The 19696-nt window shown below is 53.8% G+C and overlaps 1 protein-coding gene across 5 annotated transcripts in view; it reads left to right on the forward strand.

Moving 5' to 3' along the window:
* Positions 1-6784: 6784 nt before the first annotated feature.
* The window catches only part of CHST12 (carbohydrate sulfotransferase 12), a 22868-nt gene continuing 9956 nt past the window's right edge, over positions 6785-19696 (forward strand). The window contains exon 1 of one of the 5 annotated variants that reach the window (XM_040634689.1): positions 6785-7012. The gene's annotated coding sequence lies outside the window, so the exon portion shown is untranslated. Of the gene's footprint in view, positions 7013-8684; positions 8707-9046; positions 9116-19488; positions 19649-19696 lie in introns of those variants that run through there. The other 4 variants (XM_040634688.1, XM_040634686.1, XM_040634690.1 and 1 more) reach the window with 4 other exon arrangements.

Below are 19696 nucleotides of genomic sequence, written 5' to 3' on the forward strand. Positions count from 1 at the left end.
GGTGCATGCTCTTCCCAGTTTTCCCACGAATCGTCCAAATTAAGTGTCTCACCTTAGGTCCCCACAGTGGCAGAGGCTGTCACAAGACTAGGGTGCAGGTGGCTTCTTTGGGAGGGGATGCTAGGGGGCGGAGAGGCCAGGGCACGTGAGACTGGGAGGAAGGGAAAGCCACCAGGCTTGGCACCACTGTGGAGCTGCCGTAGGCAGCGGGAGGCGCGGTCTGCCAGGACCCCGGGCTTCCAAGCAAGCCTCTGGAATAGACCCCCGAGCGCCAGGGGTGGGGACCCTGGGGTACAGTGGCCCTGCATTAGGCTGTGCTCGCAAGTGGCCCAAGTATTCTCGCCCCATCCCCAGGAGTAGAGGAGCCCCAGGGCAGAGAATGGAAACTGGTGCAAAACTCAGAGCAAAGTGCATTTCGACACCATCCACAGGCTGCAGCTGAAGGCCCAGGCGAGGCCTGGGGGCCAAAGGCACCTGGGACAAAGAAACACGCACACGCACATGCACACACCCAGGCACCCGTCTCCCGCCCCCCTCCCTGCTGTGGCTCACACTGTCCCCTCTGCTTGGAAGCCCTCCCCACCCTCCCCACCAGCTTCTGGTCCTCACCCAGGAGGCCTCTCTCCTTACCTGCTGGCCCAGGGACTCAGGGTCTCCTCTGTCACTGCCCTTACACACCATGTGACGACTGTCTTTCCCCCGCTCACCTTCAGCACCTCGGACCAGGCCCTGCCTTACATCTCTGCGTCCTCCCTGGTCCGAAGCAGGTGCCCGGGGCATGGCTGTGGAATGAAGGGGTGAGTGAGTGAGCGGTGCGGGCAGGCACTGCACTCAGAGTTGGAGGTGCAGGGCGGGGGCCGTGGCCTGGGGCATGTCTGTGCTGGGAAGCCGGTCCCTCCACAGCCAGCGTGGCGTGCTGGGAGACGTGCAAAGGGGCACACGTGCAGCTGCCATCCAGGGGCTTCACTGTGCCCGTGCCGGGACCCAGCTGAGGCAAGGGAACACAGGCACCAAAACGAACATCTGTCAAGGAAGGGAGAGGGTAAAACTTTATCGCTGCAAGTCTCTGGGGGCTGTCATCGGCCTGGGGACGTGGAGCGCTGGGTACTTGTGACTAAGTGGCTGAGCTGGATTTGAACCCAGGGTGTGCGGCCTCTTCCCTTGTCACCCCTGGAAGCCAGGCCAGATATGCTGGGCAATAGGGAGCCACAGCATGTTCCTGAGCGAGGGAGAAACCTGAGCACGTCTCACTGTTGCATGGAGCCTGGCGCCTCGCAGCTGTTGGGTGACGGTGGGCTGAAAGCTGATGGACGAGGAATGGGAATGTTGGGAGTCCTTTAACGTTTGCAAACTGGGTAAGATCCTGTGGGTGCTGTATACACAGCATGCACACACCTGGGAGTCTGCACTCACCTGTGTGTGCTGTGTGGAACAGCCGTGGAGGGAAATCCTAGAAACGGGGCACAGGGAGGGGCTTAGAGGGCACGTGGGCAGCAGACCCCTTTCCACTGCGTCTGTTTTCTACCCGTTTGGATTTTTACCGTGTTCCTGTATGACTTACTGTGAAAAAGAAAAAAAAAAGAAATTATTTTTAAAACAGCCATGGTTCCATTATATGCTGGTGTGGGCAGCTCTCTGAAATACACCAACTGAAAAAAAATAGAGGATAGAACAGTATGTATGATATGCTTTTATGTCGATATGAAATTATATAACATATGCAAATGTGGCAGATGTGAATTAGTTCTCGAAGAATTCCCGAGACACAGAGACAGAAACCGGTGCTTTGTCTGCAAGGCCCAAGCCACTGATGAGAGGGCGGGCGGGGCTGGGAGGAAGGGGTAGGACCTCACCTTCGGAAAGGGTTCTTTGTTCCTCAGACAGATTGTCCCCAAGTTTCTGGGGCTCTGCGTCCCCAGTTAGAGCCCTTGTCAGTGCTGCCTGTGTGCTGCGTGGGGAGCAGGCCAGCCCCGGTCGCTTCCACGGGGCCCCTCCCAGGAAGGGAGGGAGCTCTGTGCCACCCTTGACTTTGTTAAAGCTCTTCCTGCAAGGTTTGCTCTGAGGCTCAGAGAGTCAGCTTTCTCCTCTGCCTGTGACCCGAGGTCCAGGAGGTGCAAAGGTGCCAGGCGGGTCAGGGAGGGAAACGGAATCCAGGGGGGCCCGAGGCCGGGGGCCAAATGGAGCCCCAGCCAGCACTATGTGCCAAGGACACAGCAGCCACTGGACAGACACATACCCTCCCTCACGGGGCCCACATTCTAGAGAAGGTCGGGGCAGAGAATGAACGGGAAGCACTGTGATGAAAACCAGCTACAGGGACGGAGTGCTGGGTGGGCTACTTTGGAGAGGCTGGTCAAGGAAGGCCCCAGGTGGGGAGCAGAGCAAGGGCAAAGGCCCTGGGGCAGATGGGTGGTGCTGGCTCTGATAAGGTAATGCAGTAAACCTCAGAGGCCCTGAGCAAGACTCAGGAGGTGCTATGGCCTCAATGTTTGTGTCCCCCCAAAATTCCTGTTTTGAAATCCTGACCCCCAACGATGATGGTGGGACCAGTGCCCTCCCCAGTCCCCTCCCCCACATGAGGACACAACGAGAGGGTGCTGGCCACGGATGGGACGAGGGCCTTCCCCAGAAAGTGGCCATGTGGCGCCTTGATCTTGGACTTCCAGCCTGCAGGACGGTGAGCGATAAATGTGTGTTGTTTCTAAGCCTCCCGGTCTGCGGGATCTTGTTACAGCAGCCCGAACGGACTGAGATAGGAGAGCAGCAAAGGAGGGCTCTGGGCGGACCTGTGGGTATTCGAGCAACTTTAAGAGAACCAGCAGGTCCTGCGGAGGACTAGAGCTCTGACAGAGGACACATGAAGACTTCTGAATTGCCCCCACCTGCTGCTGTGCAGACGCTGTCCCGTGACCTCACCCGGGGTCCTGGCGTCCTCTACAGGACAGAGGCTGAACCTGCAAACTCTTCTGGAAACATCCCGTGTTCGGCACCGTCTTGTTCCGAGCCTTTGCTGCAGGAGGAGAGGGACAGGGGCAGGGGGGCGGGGCGGGGAGCCGATTCCAGAATCCAGCCCAGGGAAAGATGGGCAGGGAAGCGGCTGCCACGGGGGAATGGTGGTGTATTTTCCTGCAGAGGACGGTGTGAAGTCTGGGCTGCCCAGAGGAGTGAGCTTGCAGGTGTGCAAGCAGGGACAAGCCGCTGATCACACTGGTGACAGAAGTCATCAGGTGGCCGGACGTTTAAGCGCTCTCATGCTTCCTCCTAAAAACGGGTCACGCATTCCCCGAGCTGGCTTGTGCTTTCGGAGTTTGTATGGGTCAGCCTGTGTGTGGATCACGAGGGCTTGCATATGACTCGGCTAGTGGCTTCTCCTCCCTCCAGGGTCCCCAGGCTTCCTGTCCATACCCCAGGGCAGCCTTAGCAGGTGGGACTGGGGGGCTGGGTTTCACTCTGACAGTGCTCCTCCGGCTTCATGAGCCTCACCGTGGCCTCGCCCTGGCCCTCCTGGGGGCCCCCTTGCCTTCCAACTGGGGGCTTCTGCTGCCCCTTGAATGAAATGGAGCGTCGGTCATTTGTCCCCTACTGGCCATTCCAGCAACCAGGAGGGTGAAGCAGAAGGCAGCGGAGAGGGTTTGCCAGGACTGGGTTTGGGGTGAGGTGCATGGGGCTTGGCCAGACCTCTGGGGTGCTGCCAGTCACTGAGGTCGCTTCTGATGCTCCCATCTCCAGCCAGCACCCCTTTTCCCTGAGTTCAAGAAGCAAGCATCCTTCTGTCTCCCCGACAGGTATGCATTTCTCGCTCTGCACGCACAGCACCAAGTTCACAAGGCTTGTGCCCCTAGACTGTTCTCCGGTGTTTCCTACCTCTGTTGGTGGCACACCCTTGACTCCTCTGCCCCCTCCGCCCATCAGCCAGTCCTAAGCCTGCCCTCATCCCCCGGTCCTCTTCCCCCACCCCCTCCCCTACACCCCCACCATGCTGCAGCGGGCCCCACAGTGCCTCCCGGCTGGTCTCCCTGCTCAAATGCCCAGCTCTCTGCACACACTGACTCTCTCATGCGTAACTTCTGCGGGAGGTGAGCGTTATCATTTCCAGCATCATCCAGGTAAGGACATGGGGGCTCAGAGAGGCTAGAAGACCCGCTAAAGTGGCACAGGTGCTGGGAAATCGCCCCAGCATCCAGGACCAGGGCCCTGCCACCCAGTAAGCAATTGGAAAGCAACACTGCAGTGAGCCCGGTGGGGCAAGGGTGCACGTGCGCAGACGCATCCGCTCTCTGGGGGTTTTCCTCTCGCCTGCAAAGATATCCTCACACCTCCGCTTTGTTTTTTCATTTCTCCCTCATTGACGTTCGCACTGATCGGGCCCCCGTGAGCACTCAGAATCTCGCCACTGCCTCGATCACAGGCAGATGACACTTCCTGGCCCGAGCCACAGCCACTTCTCTCTTGTTCCTGTGGCAATGCTGGTTATGAAACCAGAAATAGTTGCAGGCGGCATGGGACATCAAGGTAACTTAGGCCAAAACACCGGGACTGAGCCAGGCTGTGTCAGCCTGGGGAGGGAGCAGCCTTTGCACTGGGGCCCAGGGCCCCCGAAGGCGGGCCACTGCCAACCAAGTTACTGTGGAGACACAGACAGACAGACAGCTGGGGTCCGCCAGCTTGAAGGCGCCCAGGGCCTGGAGGAGTGGGAGATGAACGTCACCTCCAGAGCGGAGCTGGCCTGCTCACAGGTCCCTCCTAGCAGGTGCCCCCCGGAGCCTCTGGAGCCCTGACTCTGCCACTTACACTGCTGTGTGTCTCTGGCTAGTGGCTTCACCTCTCTGAGCCTCTGCTACCTCGTCTGTGAACGAGGAGAGAATACGTAGCTCTGTCCGAGGGGGTAAGAATGTAGGTCAGAGCAAAGGTTAAGAATTGGGTTTGGGGTTGGCTTGCTTTTTTTAATCGAGGTGAAACTGACATAAGACAAAAACCAACCATTTTCAGTGAACACCTGAGCGGCATTCCACACGTTCATGGTGCTCGGCCACCGCGACCTGCAGCTGGTTCTAGCCCACGTCATCACCTCCAGAGGGGACCTGGCCACATTCCGCTGCTGCTCCCCTTTTCTCCTCCCCCGCAAGGGAAGGGCTGGTTGCATCTCAGCTCTGGGTCCTGTCAGCTGAGACCCTCGCCCCACTTCCCGAGCCTGAGTCCTGGCGCTCACCAAATGGCCTGGGAGCTTTGTTCAAATTCCCAGCGAGGCTTTGCTGTGTGAGATCGTGGTTCCTGGGCATCTGAATCTCCATTTAATCCAAACAAACCTTTACCGACCCTCCCAGATGCGGGGCAGCTCCAGGGGAAATCCCTGAAACTCCACAACCTGCTGTATCCTGGCCAGAGGTCTGAGAAGTCTGGCCGTGATTAAACATTTTAACTTTCATTTCCTGGGCCCACTCTTATTTGACCGGGGGACACCTTTATCTTATCGCGGGGGCGCCCATAACCCCCACTGTAGGCAACTGTTTCCAGACATAGCTGGGGAATTGCTCGCCTAGAGGAAATACTCATCAGGCACCTCTGAACACAGGGTCCCTGGTTCAATGATTTCATCTTCAGGGGCGCCTGGGTGGCACAGCGGTTAAGCGTCTGCCTTCGGCTCAGGGCATGATCCCGGCGTTCTGGGATCGAGCCCCACATCGGGCTCCTCCGCTATGATCCTGCTTCTTCCTCTCCCACTCCCCCTGCTTGTGTTCCCTCTCTCACTGGCTGTCTCTATCTCTGTCGAATAAATAAATAAAATCTTTAAAAAAATGATTTCATCTTCATCGTGCACCACTTCTTCATAATTAGGAAAACCTTGGCTGGGAGAAAATTACATTTAAGAAGGTGTTTTAAATGAAGATATTTAACTTACACGTCACAACATTTATCCTTTGGAATGGGAGGTTTTACAGGTTTTGACAAACATAGCCATCTAACCACCAGCACCGCAATCGAGATCTGGAACAGTGTCATCAGCCCCAAAGCCTCCCCCAGCCTCCCCCTGTCCCCGTGTAGTCACCCCTCCCCCAACCCCAAGCCCCAGAAGGCACCTGTCCCTATAGTTTTGCCTCGTCCAGAACATCATCTAAGTGGAATCACGGGGTATGCGCTGTTCTGAGGTGGGCTCCACGCGTGGCACGCTGGGGTTCATCTGTGTGCGTGGTTTTCTGTGGCTGAGTTAGTAACCCAGCGTGTGGATGGCCCACGGTTTATCTGATCGTTTGCTGGTTGAAGGAGTTTTGGGTTGTTTCCGGTTTGGAGCAATTACGAATAAGCCACTAAAAATACTCGTGTGCAGCTTTTGTGCAAATAGAAGTCTTCATCTCTCTTAGGTAAATACCTAGGAGTGGGTTTGCTGGCTTGCGTGGTGGACTTATGTTTTCACTTTTTACAAAACCGCCCAACCGTTTTCCAAGGGGCCGGGCCATTTTACCTTCCTCCCAGCCGTGTAGGAGAGCTCCCGGGCTCTGCATTTTCATCAGCACTGGGCATTGTCACGTCTTAAAATTTTAACTATTCTTATCAATATTTAAAAGGAAATAACATTTTAAAACAGTTTATTATTATATAGTTTTTGATAAATACTGTTATGGACTAAATTGTGTTCTCACCAAAAAAGGCCATGTTGGATTACTAACCGCTAGAACCTCCAACGTGAACTTATTTGAAGATAGGACCTTTAAGAAGGAAATCAAGTTAACATGAGGTCATTAGGGTGGGCCCTCATCCAATGTGACTGTGCCCTTACAGAAGAGGAAGTGTGGACACAAAGGCAGAGGGAAGTAATGTGAAGAGACACAGAGAAGATGGCCAACAAGCCCAAGAGAGAGGCCTGGGACGGACTGCCGCTCGCAGCCCCAGAAGGAAGCAGCCCTCCTACTTCCAGCCTCCAGAACTGAGAGAGATTCCGTTTCTGGGGATTAAGTCTCCCAGCCTGTGGTGCTTTGTAACGACCGCCTGAGCAGCTAAGACACATACAAAACAGGTGAAATAAATACCTTAAATTTTGAATCCTGCTAGTAAAATGACCTTTCCATCATCTACCACCAACTTAAGAACTAGAATGTAACCACTACCTTCTCATCTCCCTGTGTGCACCTGCCCTATGTCATCCTGCCCCATGTGGACCTGCCCTGTGCCATCCCACCCCATGCCATCCCGCCCTGCCTGCGCCTGCCCCGTGTGCACCTGCCCCGTGTGCACCTGCTCTGTGCCATTCCGCCCCCCCCGCACCTGCCCCATGTGCACTTGTCCCGTGTGCACCTGCCCTATGTCATCCTGCCCCCTGTGCACCAGCCCTGTGCCATCCCGCCCCATGCCATTCCACCCCGCCTGCTCCTGCCCCGTGTGCACCTGCTCTGTGCCATTCCGCCCCCCTGCACCTGCCCCATGTGCACTTGCCCCGTGTGCACCCGCCCTATGTCATCCTGCCCCGTGTGCACCTGCCCTGTGCCATCCCACCCCATGCCATTCCGCCCCGCCTGCGCCTGCCCCGTGTGCACCTGCCCCGTGTGCACCTGCTCTGTGCTATTCCGCCCCCCCGCACCTGCCCCATGTGCACTTGTCCCGTGTGCATCTGCCCTATGTCATCCTGCCCCATGTGGACCTGCCCTGTGCCATCCCACCCCATGCCATCCCGCCCTGCCTGCGCCTGCCCCGTGTGCACCTGCCCTGTGTGCACCTGCTCTGTGCCATTCCGCCCACCCCCGCACCTGCCCCGTGTGCACTTGTCCTGTGTGCACCCGCCCTATGTCATCCTGCCCCGTGTGCACCAGCCCTGTGCCATCCCACCCCATGCCATTCTGCCCCGCCTGCGCCTGCCCCGTGTGCACCTGCCCCGTGTGCACCTGCTCTGTGCCATTCCGCCCCCCCCGCACCTGCCCCATGTGCACCTGCCCTGTGCCATCCCACCCCATGCCATCCCACCCTGTGCCAGCCCTCCCTGTGTGGACCTGCCTCGCACTAGCACCGCCTGCCTGCTGGAGGGGACCTCTTCCCAGGGCGTGGAGTGAACGGGACGTAGGGAAACTGGAGGCTGTGTAGAGAGACCCACTGCTTTGAGGTGTTAGCTGAGAAGGTGATAGCTGGAGGGGGTAAAGGGTACTGGTTTTGTTTTTGTTTTTAAGCAGGGAGAGGCCTGACCACGGTTGACACGGAGGGGACGATCCAATGGAAGGGAGCAGTTGGTGGACGTGTTAGCTAGAAGAGCCGCTCCGGGAGGGCTGGGCCTTGCTGTGTCTCAGGACCCAGCAGGTGGGGACTCCGTGCTGACTGGCCGCTGGGCAAGGAGTGAGGACAGAGCCTCTGCTCCGAAGGCAGTCCACGGTCCACTGCGAGGAACCAGAGAAACCATCACGGATTGGAAAAATTCTGGGGGTGGCTGGTGGAGATGGCTGCACAAATGTGAATGTGCATGAAACATAGTTAAGGCGGTGAATTTTATCATATGCGTATTTCACCCCCGTTGAAGAAAACCCATCGATGCTAACTAATAAAAAGGGTCATTTCGTGGAGCGCTTCGCTACCTGCCCGCAAGGTGAAGGCACCACCCTCTGGACAGACCTGGGACAACCTCGGAGAGGTTCGGTCACCCGCCCCAGGCCGCGGCCGGGGAGCGTCGCGATCCTCTGCCAGCGGTCGGGGGGATCGCGAACGAGCGGGGCAAACAGCAGGCGCTCGGTAAGTGCAGGTTAGTGGGACGGCGCCGGGCTCCAAGCCGCATCCCGCGCACGCCTCGCGCGGACTCGCTGGAGGAGGAGCCAACGCCGCGGCTCGCAGAACCGGATTGGCTGCTGGGAAAGGGGGCGGGCTCCTGGCGCCGGGGGGCGGGGCCGATCGCGGGTCGTAAATACGGCGCCACATGGCACTGGCTGGGGAGGGCGGGGGCGGGGTGCGGAGAGCGCAGGCGCGTTGAGGGCGGGCGCCCCTCGGCCTCCTTGGCCCCTCCGTGGGCCGCGACTTCTCGCGAGACGTGGAGAGGGAGGCGGGGCTCCGAGCGCCGGGGGCGGGGCCGGCGGAGGAGGGGGGCCTCGGGAGGGTCGGCGGGCGGCGGCGGCGGCGGCGGCGACGAAGAAGACGACGAGGTGAGGTGAGGTGAATAGAGGCGCGCGAGGCGCGGGGCGGCGCGCGGGACAGGGCGCGGGCGGCGGGCGGGTCCCGGCTCCCTCCCTCAGCCCGCCGGTAGGTCCGCCGCGGCCCCGGGCCGAGCCCCCGTGCCGGCCGCTGTGTGACCTTGGCCCGGCTCGCACCCTCTCTGAGTCCCAGGGCTCCCGGCGCTGGAGGGCGGCGGCGGCGGGTGGGGCGCCCCGCAGGCGCGCTCCCGGTCTCCTTGTGGGGTGCCGCGGGCGCGGGGACGCGAGCTCCGCGGTGCTCGGAGCCGGTCCCCACGCCGCAGTGCTCCGAGGGCCCTGCGGGGAACCCCGGGCTTGGCGGGCGTCCCCACCCCTCCGCCCACCCCCGCCCTCCCGGAGGGCTGTGGGCACCTCCCGCCGGCTTGCGCTGCGCGGCCCCGCCCCGGGGGACCCCAGGCCGGCCGCTGCGGGGCCGCAAGGCCTGAAGGGGTGGCCCTCCAGGGATCCTCTAATCAGAAACTGCGGGACAGCCTCTCCCGCGCGAGGAAGCCGTGCACTGGCCACTAACAGAGGTACCTCCATCTCCCTCTCGGGCTCCTGGCCACCGGGCATCATTGGCGAGCCATTGGCGCAAGCAGAGGTTCCGCTGGCGCGGAGCACAACAAGCCACAGTGTGTCCGCGATTTATTAAATTATTTACCCAATGCTTGCACTTGGACCGGCTCCGGAGGCCCGGGATGAACGGGGGCATGCAGACGCACCTTTAGAAGTACTGCCCCCCAAAGTGTGGGTGCGGGCGGCGGGGAACCGGCTTAGCGGGCCCTCGCCTGCCCCCGCGCAGGACACAGTGCAACCCTTTCTCCGTGAGCACCTGGCGTGGGGCGTGTGAGTCAGGGCTGCGGTCTGGGGGGAGAAGGAGAGCACACAGGGATGTCAGGACATTGTTTTCAGTTGAAGTAGAGTTGACACACATTGTGTAGGATGGAGGTGTTACAAGGGCGGGTTTGATGCACTTGCATGTTGCAATCTGCGCACCGCAATAGCGTTAGCCCACACCTAGCTCATTGCTACGGGAAGGCTGCGCTCCTGTGCGTTCAGACCGCATCTGCATGGAATTGCTTGGTGGTTCGTTTTCTTACAGATTAGTTTATAGGACTTTGGGCTTTTATTTGCAGGCCCACAATACTGCTCGCTGTTACTGTGTGCTGGCTTCGTCAGTTCAGCAACCACTGAGCCTCTGATCATTTGCAAGATGTCAAGTCGGGCTAGCTGCCGGTGATAAGGTTAGGCTGATTATAACGCAGCGTGACTGGAGCATCTAGACAATTATTTACAATAAAGAAAGGGGGGGAAGAGTGAAGTTTATTTCTTGGTGTTGGAGTTTTCCATGGTGGAGACGACGGACGGATTTGGGGACCTTAGAGGACGAGTAAAGGTTGGAGAGAACATTCCAAGTGGAGGCCGCAGGGCATGTGGAGACATGGAAGTGAATGGGATGTTGGGGGGGGGGGCAGCAAGTCTCTGGATCATTGCCAGAGGGGGTTTGAGGATTGAGGCTGAAGCTAAGGCCAGAAAGAGGTTTCTTATCGAAGGGCTAGAGTTTGGGCTGTTGTCCTGATTTTCAGTGAGGGGTTGGTCAAGATTTTGGGTGGGATGTGATAAGTCCGTGTTTCAGAAAAGTATCACTAGGGACAACAGGGAATGTGGGTTCAGGGTGTGAGGAGCTGGAGACCGAGGTGAGTGCCGTTGTAGGGAGAATGGCTTCGGGACGGAGGCCGAGAGAGTGGTGGGGTCATCAGATTAGAGCAAGCAGGGGAGCCCACAGTGTGTGGCACTCTGTGGGGTGTGGCGAAGGGGAAAGGAAAAACACTAGAGTAACCAAGGTTTCTCACTCGGCTGCTTGAAGGACAGAGCCGGTGCCTGTGATGAAAAGTGCTAGAGTGGGTGTGGAGGGGCGTTTGGGTTTTAGGCTTGTAGAGTTCATGGTGTTCTGGGCCATCCGGGATGAGACACCCTGTCGTAGACAGAGTGGCTGGGGTAGAAGCCCGGGGAATACCAGCTAGGAAGGGATAGGTCATGGAAGAGAAGCGTGTCTCATGGCCGACACCGGGCCTGCAGTTTATGGCCATTACTGCATATCACCACAGCTGGGGTTGATTGTCTTCTAGAAAGGTCTCGAGGCTCGAGTGTGCTTGTGTAGGAGAGACCGGTTAATGATACTGCTGAAGCAGATGCAGCTAGTTTATCATTAAAAAAACCCACAACTTACATCTTCTTTTTGATTTTTTAATTGTCTCTTTCTTTTCAGAAGCTAGCAGTTGGTTTCACACCTACTTAGTGTGGCTGCGGCTGTGGCCAGGGCTGCTGGTTCTTCAGCCACTTGCCAGTAGATGGGCCTCCTGATAGCTGACACAGCAGCTCCGTCCTTCCTGCAGTTAGCCAAGGTGGCGGTTTCTGTGACTGTTTAGAGAACTTGACAAATATTTCAGAGAGGAGTGGGAAATGCCAGGCATAGTTGGGTCGGGGAGAGGGGCGGCTGCTAGGCCTAACACAGGGGGATGCAGTGAGCAGAGTCGGTGGCTCCCAGAACACCACCAGCTGGCACTTCTCTCTTCAGGCAGGAGAGTGGAAGAGTCTTTGGGGAGTGTGAGTAGCTCAGAAGAAAGGACCTAAAAATAGTGACATCGGGGGGTCCCCAGCAAGGAGGCTCAGGTGGATCCCTCACTAATGAAGCTCATACTTAATAACATCCCCCCAAGGTTCAAAGCTTCCAAGTTCTTCCGGTGCCCTACCACTAGATAGAAACAGAAAACCAAGGACAGGTGAAGACACCTCTAATTTGGAAAGTAAAGACTTTAGCGCACACTTGTGGGCCGTGGAGGGTGTGCAGGAAGAGGACTGAACAAGCAGACCCTCACTAAGATACACACACAGAGAGAAGGAACTGCTGTATGCAAGAGACAAGAGCGGCCTGCTGTATTAAAAAAAAAAAAAAGTGGGGGGAATACTTGAAGAACCAAAAAGAGAACTCTTGGATATAAAAAACACAATGGCAGAAATAAAAAGCCCAGTTGGTGGGTGAAAGATACAGTCGAGTGGCTGGGGGAGGTGCACCTAAATGCAAAGATGGGAAGTGAGAGAAAAAAGGAAAGGAAAGGATCAGATCAGGAGGCTGACAGCTGAATAATGTGTTTCAGTAAAAACGAAGAGAGAAAATAGGATGAGGCAGTCCAAAAAATAATGCAAGAGAATTTCCTAGAGCCAAAACTTTGTGTGCAAGGGGCCCCCCAGGTGGCCGGCCCTGCGGGTGAAGAGGCAGGTGTCCTTTGCTCTCCCCGTCTGTTCAGCTCCCGGTGTGGGTCCTTGCCGTGTGGGGAGCAGGTTTGCACAGTGAGGGATGCCGAGTTTCCACAGTAACGAGTGAGAGTTTGGGAAACAAGGGATTTATTTGGAAATGCATGTGAGGCCATCGGTTTCAGAATTTGGGTAGTGAGAGTGCGGATGGAGAGAGAGTTGTGCACACCCACTCCAAGGCACATTGTTGTGAAATCTCAGAACTCTGGGACAAGGAAGATTGTGCTAGCTTCTAGAAAAAGAATAAAAACAGGCCACCGGCAGGTCATCACAGAACAGAGCAGAATGCCTTGGAGACCTGTCCACAGCAACTCTGGAAGGTGGAAGGCAAGAGAGCGTGGCTTTCAGAATTCTGAAGGAAAATATCTCCCACCTCAAACTCTATACTCACGCAAAGGAGAGTAGAATAAAGATATTTTCAGACATGCTCCAAAAGTTCACGTCTCACGTACTTTAAGGAAGTGACTGACAGGCTTGCTCTCCCGAAATGAGGTGATGAATCTAGAAGGACAGAGCCAGAGGAGATGGGGTTTTCCTGAGAGGAGGTAGGGAGGCCAGCGTGCTCACCTGTCCGGGGCAGATCCCCCCGGGAGAGAGTTCTTGGGGAAGGTGAAGTTGACAGGACACCTGATGGGCTGGAACATCTGGAGAGGAGATGTGGACAGCTGGCAGGGCTGCGGCTGGATTAGTGATGAGTTCATGCAGCACAAAGCAAATGAGAGCATAAGACTGTTATTAGTTCCAGGGAAAATGGACCGTTGTGCAGGAAAAGAGAAATAATTACGGTGTTCTGCAAGGCTCAGCTGTGAACAGCCTTTGCACGATGATAATAATTTATGTAAACATCGAATATTGCTCTAATGGAAACGATGGTGTGCCTGTCTGGAGACGGTGTGGGGGTGAGCGGGGCATGGGTGTGTGAGGGGCCGGGGGAGGGAGGAGACACCACGCTTCCACCTGCCCCCGAGGGGGAGGCCCATACCTAGAGCCAGTCCATTGGTGGCTCGGAAGCCTGTTCTTCAGAGGGGGCGGGGAGCACCCACGATTCAGCCGACAGGGTGGGAGGGGGTGGCGGGAAGGGACAGGGGCTGCTGTGGTTTGTGGTAAACTGCCCAGCATGATTTCGTCCTTTCACATCTACACGTGTGTGCATAACGTCGGTAAAGATAAAGGCAGTCGCACCGCGCGTCCGGCTCCCCTGGAAGAGGAGCCCCGAATCTCGCCCGTGTTTGGTGCTCGGTCTCACTCACGGGCCCTTTTCCTCAGCCCGGAGAGTTGACTCGTTCATTTCCTCTTCATTATTGTCATTGTTCTCTGTATCCTGTCTCCTGGCTGCGGTCACATAGCAGAGTGTGGGTGCTTTCTCGAGCTATTTTATTTTTCTTTCAACTTACTATAAAGGGATTTTAAAGCATATTCAAAAGTAGAAAGAGGACTGTTGTGAACTCTTCGTTCCCCGTCACTGAGTTTCGGAAATTATAAAATCAGGGTCAGTTGTGTTTATCTGTTTTTTGTTATGGTAACAGCTCTTTATTGAGTACCTACTGTATACCAAGACTGTACTAAGCCTTGAGGCCACCTGCCTTCTCAAGTTTATATTTTAGTGCAGACAGACAGTGACCAAGTAAGCCCAAGAACGTGTAATATTGGAGGTGATGACACACGCCACAGAGGAAAAGCAGGTCTGGATGATGGGGAGTGCAGGTGGAGTGACCAGGGAAGCCTCGCCAATGAGGTGAGCTCTGAGCAGAGATCAGAAGCAAGTGCAGGGTTGAGCCACCGGACTTCCCCCGGTGTGCACGTCTAGGCAGAGGACAGTGGATGCGGGCCAGGCAGTGGGAGCCAATGAACAGCAAGGGGGCCATTGCAGCTGGAGTGGGGCAAGAGACTGGGGCAATGGAAGAAATGAGAGTGTGGGGTCCCATCAGGTAGGGCTTGTCAGCAGCCACTGTAAGAACTGGAAATGAGTCCAGCGATCAGAGGATTTTGAGCGGAGAAGTGGCATGGTCTGACTTAGGAAATACCTGTGGCTGCCATGTTGAACATGGGTTGTACGGGCTCAAGCACAGAGGGCAGGTTGGAGACAGCTGTAGTCATGCAGGTGAGAGCCCATGCCAGCTGGGCCAGGGTGCGGGGGAGGGGTGGGCACTAGAGGGACTGGAAGAGGTTAGAGTCTGGTCATATTTCGGAGGTAAAGCTCCATGCAGGTTTTTTAACTAATTGTGGTGAAATTTGTCATCATTTATTTTCCCTTGAAATAGTTTATTCAGATTAACTCAACTCTGAGAAATGAGCGCTCGTTTGGACTCCAGAGTCAAATGCCATACCGCAAATTCTTGAGTCTTGTGAGGAAGGTAGAAGGTACAAGAGATATGTTCCCTGTCTTCTAAGAATTTGAAGTTTGAGAACACGGGACTGGTATGTGTGCCCTAAGAGCCCATCTACATGGAGATATCAGTGGGGCTTAGGGACCAGGGGCCAAGAGACCAGTGTGAGCGGATAGCCCTCCATGCCCTGGGCCCAGCTCCAGGGGGGAAGTTCCTTTACTTCAAAGGCCAACTTTGGGCTCAATTTTCATTCAGGTCTCCCGGGATGCACATTAACCTTCTGTTTCAGCCACGTGACCGTGTATTACTTCTTTTTATGTGGATATGTCAGATGTCGTTCTCGGGGTTAACTGATTACAAATGAACTAATTCTATAGACAGATGAACGCTAGTGCTGGTGGCGTCAGGCGAAAGTCTGTTTTGCCGCGGGGGTTTTAATCCAGCTCTGAAGAGGCAGACACGGCGCAGAGTAAGTGTTGAGACCACTCACAGAAACTTTCCAAATTTCTGTTGACTACAGTGATGGGAACTGCAGTGAATTCTTTGCTTTATATAGTGTTTGCAAAGCTGGAAAAGAAGTGGGTAGTTTCTGGTCTTTTTGCCAGTCGCATAAATAAATAAAACTGGAAACATTCTTGGACTTCTTAATGAAGTCCGTGTCACTTGATTTAACGCTCAGAAGTTGGTCATTCGGACAAGAAGAAGCAAATTCTCTCAGAAATAAAGTAATAAAAATCTGAGTGTCTACCAAAACCCAAGCAACTGTGCGTGAATATCTCCTCTAGAGGCTGCCAGGGGCTGGCTGTCGGAGAGTGGGCTCTTCAATCAGTTGCCTGGGCTGAAACGCCAGCTCTTCACAGGCACTTGCTATGTGGACTTGGGCAAGTTGCCTGAAGGTTTTGCCCCAATTTTATCACAGTTAGTGTGAGGATTAAATAAATTAATATACGTAAGACCTTACGCTATCACTTTTGAAAACATATTAGCCATTGTTGTAATTATGATAAAATCAGTTGAAAGCATAGAGACTTCTTTGGTGATAATTGGCGGTTGGTAGAAAGTATGAGTAATAAGAAATAACGTCGTATTAATAGAATACAAATATTTGAGGGCCCAATAAAGATGGGAAAATAAATAAGGCCAGTGGCCTAGTCCAAAGAGAGTGGCTTAATATTTTACCAAATAGTTCATATGTTATCGTGTTCATGTTCTCAGTAGCTCTGGTTAGCAGAGAGACCTCGGTCGGTGGGGTTTTGTGGGCGAGGAGCTGAGACTGAGACTTGAGGTGATGTCTCAGGCCACTCAGCAGAGACTGGACTGGGCCCCAGAATGCCGTCCCTCTTCCTCCCGCGCTGTAAATGTCTGTAGGACTTCTGGGGCTGACGTTTGCATCCTGTATTGTGGAAACTGGTGAGAGCTAGGTCGTGGTGTTCACATTGGAAAGATTTAGCTTCTGGAGATGGACTTAATAAGGCTGCTGACATTTTTTTTTCTCGAAATCATATATATTGAAGCATAATTTACATGCAGTAAAGTGCACACTTTTTAAATGTAGGTTGACAAATGTGGACAAATACATCCACCTGTGTAACCACCGTTGCTGTCAAAACAACAGAATATCTCCATCACCCAGTTTCCTCCTGTCCCTGTTTCTGTCTTTTGAAAACTTCCTGTAAGTGGAGTCACGTGGAATGTACTCTTCTGTGTCTGGGTTCTTTTGTTCGCTGCAGTATCTGAGAGACTCATCGGTGTTGCATGCACCGATTCATGAATCAGTGGCTCAGTCTGCTTTACTGCCGGGTAGTTTTCCGCTGAGCGAGGACACCACGGTTCGTGTGTTCATGCCCTTGTTGAAGGACCTCTGGGTTGTTTTCAGTTTGTAGCTGCTCCGAACAGAGCTGCAGTGAGCATTCGCGTACCCGTCTTCGTGTGGACAGTCACTGCGCTCATGGGTCAAGTCTTCCGTGCTGTATCTAAAAGGCATCGCCACCCCCAAGGTCATCCGGGCTCTCTCCTATGATCTTCTAGGGGTTTTATAGTTTTGAACCGTACATTTAGGTCTGTGATCCACTTTGAGGTAATTTCTTTTTAAGATTTTATTTATTTATTTGACAGAGCGAGAGACAGCGAGAGAGGGAACACAAGCAGTGGCAGAGGGAGAGGGAGAAACGGGCTTCCCATGGAGCAGGGAGCCTGATGCGGGGCTCAATCCCAGGACCCGGGGATCATGACCTGAGCTGAAGGCAGACGCTTAATGACTGAGCCACCCAGGCGCCCCCGCTTTGAGTTAATTTTTGTGAAGGCAGTAAGGACTGTGTCAGGATTCTTCTCCGTGTTTATCTCTGCGTGTGGCTGTCCGGTTGTCCCGGCACTCGTAATTGAGGCAGGCTGTCTTTGCTGCATTGCATTGCTTTTGCTACAGCCCAGTCGACTGTATTTATGGGGGGTCTATTTCTGGGCTCTCTGTTCTTTTCCACTGATCTTTTCTCTGTTCTCTTGCCAATACCACATACTCTTGATTACTGTGGCTTTGTGATAAGTCTTGAAGTCGGGTAGTCAGTCCTCCAGCTTTATTCTTCAGTATTGTGGTGTCTATTCTGGGTCTTTTCCCTCACGTACAAACTTTAGAAACTGTTGAAAATAACAAAATAACTTCCTGGGATTTTGATTGGGATTGCACTGAATCTGTAGATTAAGCTGGGAGGATCTGGTATCTTGACAAACATGGAGTCTTTCTGTCCACACACACGGAGTAGTTTTCCATACAGATTGCACAGATTTTGTTATTTATACCTAAATATTTTATTTTGGGGAGTTCTAATATAAATGGAATTGTGTTTTTAATTTCAAATTCCACTTGCTCATTGCTGGTATATAGGAAACTAGTTGATTTCTGTGTATTAACTTTGTATCCTGCAAACTTTCTATAATCCCTTGAGCCCTTAAAATTTTGTAATTGAAAAATCATCAGTAATCTAAGATTTGTATATCATATTTTAATGATTGGTTTGATTGGTCTTTAAATAGAGTCCCTGAGCATTATTGTAGCGTATCTACTTTTATGGTTCTTGTAGAACCTTCTAGGAACTGAAAAAATCTGCTTGATTTTTTTTTTTTTTTTAAGATTTTTTTAATTTATTTATGTGACAGACAGCCAGCGAGAGAGGGAACACAGCAGGGGGAGTGGGAGAGGAAGAAGCAGGCTCATAGCGGAGGAGCCTGATGTGGGGCTCGATCCCGGAACGCCAGGATCACGCCCTGAGCCGAAGGCAGACGCTTTAACGACTGCGCTACCCAGGCGCCCCTGCTTGATGTTTTTTAATACCAACTTTTCTGACTTTTAAAAAGTCTTAGCATAAAAAAAGAATCTGATCTGTATGCAAACAGAGTTGATACCAGCTTTATTCACAGTGGTCAAAAAAGAGAACCAACCCAAAAGTCCATCAGTTGGTAGATGGATAAACAGTGGTATACCCATGTAACGGAATACTACTCAGCCATAAAAAAGGAACTTACTACTGACGTGAGCAACAACCCGGACCAATCTTAGAAGCGTCTTGAGAACGGGAGAGCCTGCGTCCTACGTGGTTTCCTGTAGGTGACATTGTAGGAAAGGCAGAACCAACACACAAAACAGATTGGTGGTTGCCTAGAGCTGCGTGTTGGGGAAGGAGGAGGGAACGTGAGAGTGATGGAAGTGTTCTGGATCTTAGCTGTAGTGTGTCTTAATAGTGGTGTACATTTGCCAGCTCATCAGACTCTACAGTCATAAAGCCTGAGTTTTCTTGTATGTAAATCAGACCTCAGTAAACCTGATTAAAAAAGAAAAGGAGAAGCAGAGGTGCCAAAGTGATTTAATCAGGAAAGAACGGTCTTTTAAACAAATGGTGCTCGAACAGCTGGGTATCTATATGGGGAAACAATTAACCTCAACCCCTCCCTCTGGAATACTCATATTGGGTAGTGGCTGTAATTCTGTGCTTTTGACATTCCTTTCCACCATGGCAACTAACTTTATATCCATTTCTTAACACTTTTTAAAAAGATTTATTTATTTATTTTTAGAGAGAGAGAGAGAGAGCGCATGCACACGAGTCAGGGGAGGGGCAGAGGGGGAGAGAGAGAATCTCCAGCAGACTCCATGCTGAGCACAGAGCCTGACACGGGGCCCGATCCCACGACCCTGAGATCATGACCCGAGCCGAAACCAAGAGTCAGGCCTTCGACTGACGGAGTCACCCAGGTGCCCTCCGTTTCTTAACACTTTCTCTTTAGTTCTCACTGGTTCAATCACTCCTGTCTATAATGTATAGTAAACACACACACACACACACACACATACACACACACACCCCAGTCCAAGTGACAAAGCAAATATATGTATTAGGGTTCTCCAGGGAACAGAATCGTAGGGTGTGTGTAAAGAGATTTATTTTAAGGAATTGGCTCGTGTGATTATAGAGGCCGAGAAGTTCAGACCGAGGAAGAGCTGATGGTATATTCCAGCCCGAGTCCAAGTCTGAGGGCAGGAGACTTCTGTCGCAGCTCAAAGACTGTCAGGCAGAGAGGAAATTCTGTCTCCTTCACCTGTTTGTTCTATTCAGGCCATCAGCCGATGGAGCGAGGCCCAACCAGGCTGGGAAGGGCCGTCTGCCTGACTCAGTCTACTGAATCGGAGGTCAGTTTCAACCAAGAACACCCTCACAGACCCTCCGAATGCTGTGTGACCAGTGAAGGGGACGCAGAAGCAACCAGCACATACCTCCTGACCTTATTGTCGTGTAAGGTCATCAGTCTGTTACAGACTGTGTGGAAAGCGCCCCTGCACAGGTCCTCACGCGGGCCTGGCTACGTGGCCCACTCTTCCCGGTAATGGCACACGCCGGAACGGGGGGGGGGGGGGGGGGGGGGGGGGGG

This window comes from Ursus maritimus, unplaced genomic scaffold, assembly GCF_017311325.1.
Source record: "Ursus maritimus isolate PB19 unplaced genomic scaffold, ASM1731132v1 scaffold_2, whole genome shotgun sequence".
In the NCBI taxonomy this organism is placed as follows: Eukaryota; Metazoa; Chordata; class Mammalia; order Carnivora; family Ursidae; genus Ursus; species Ursus maritimus.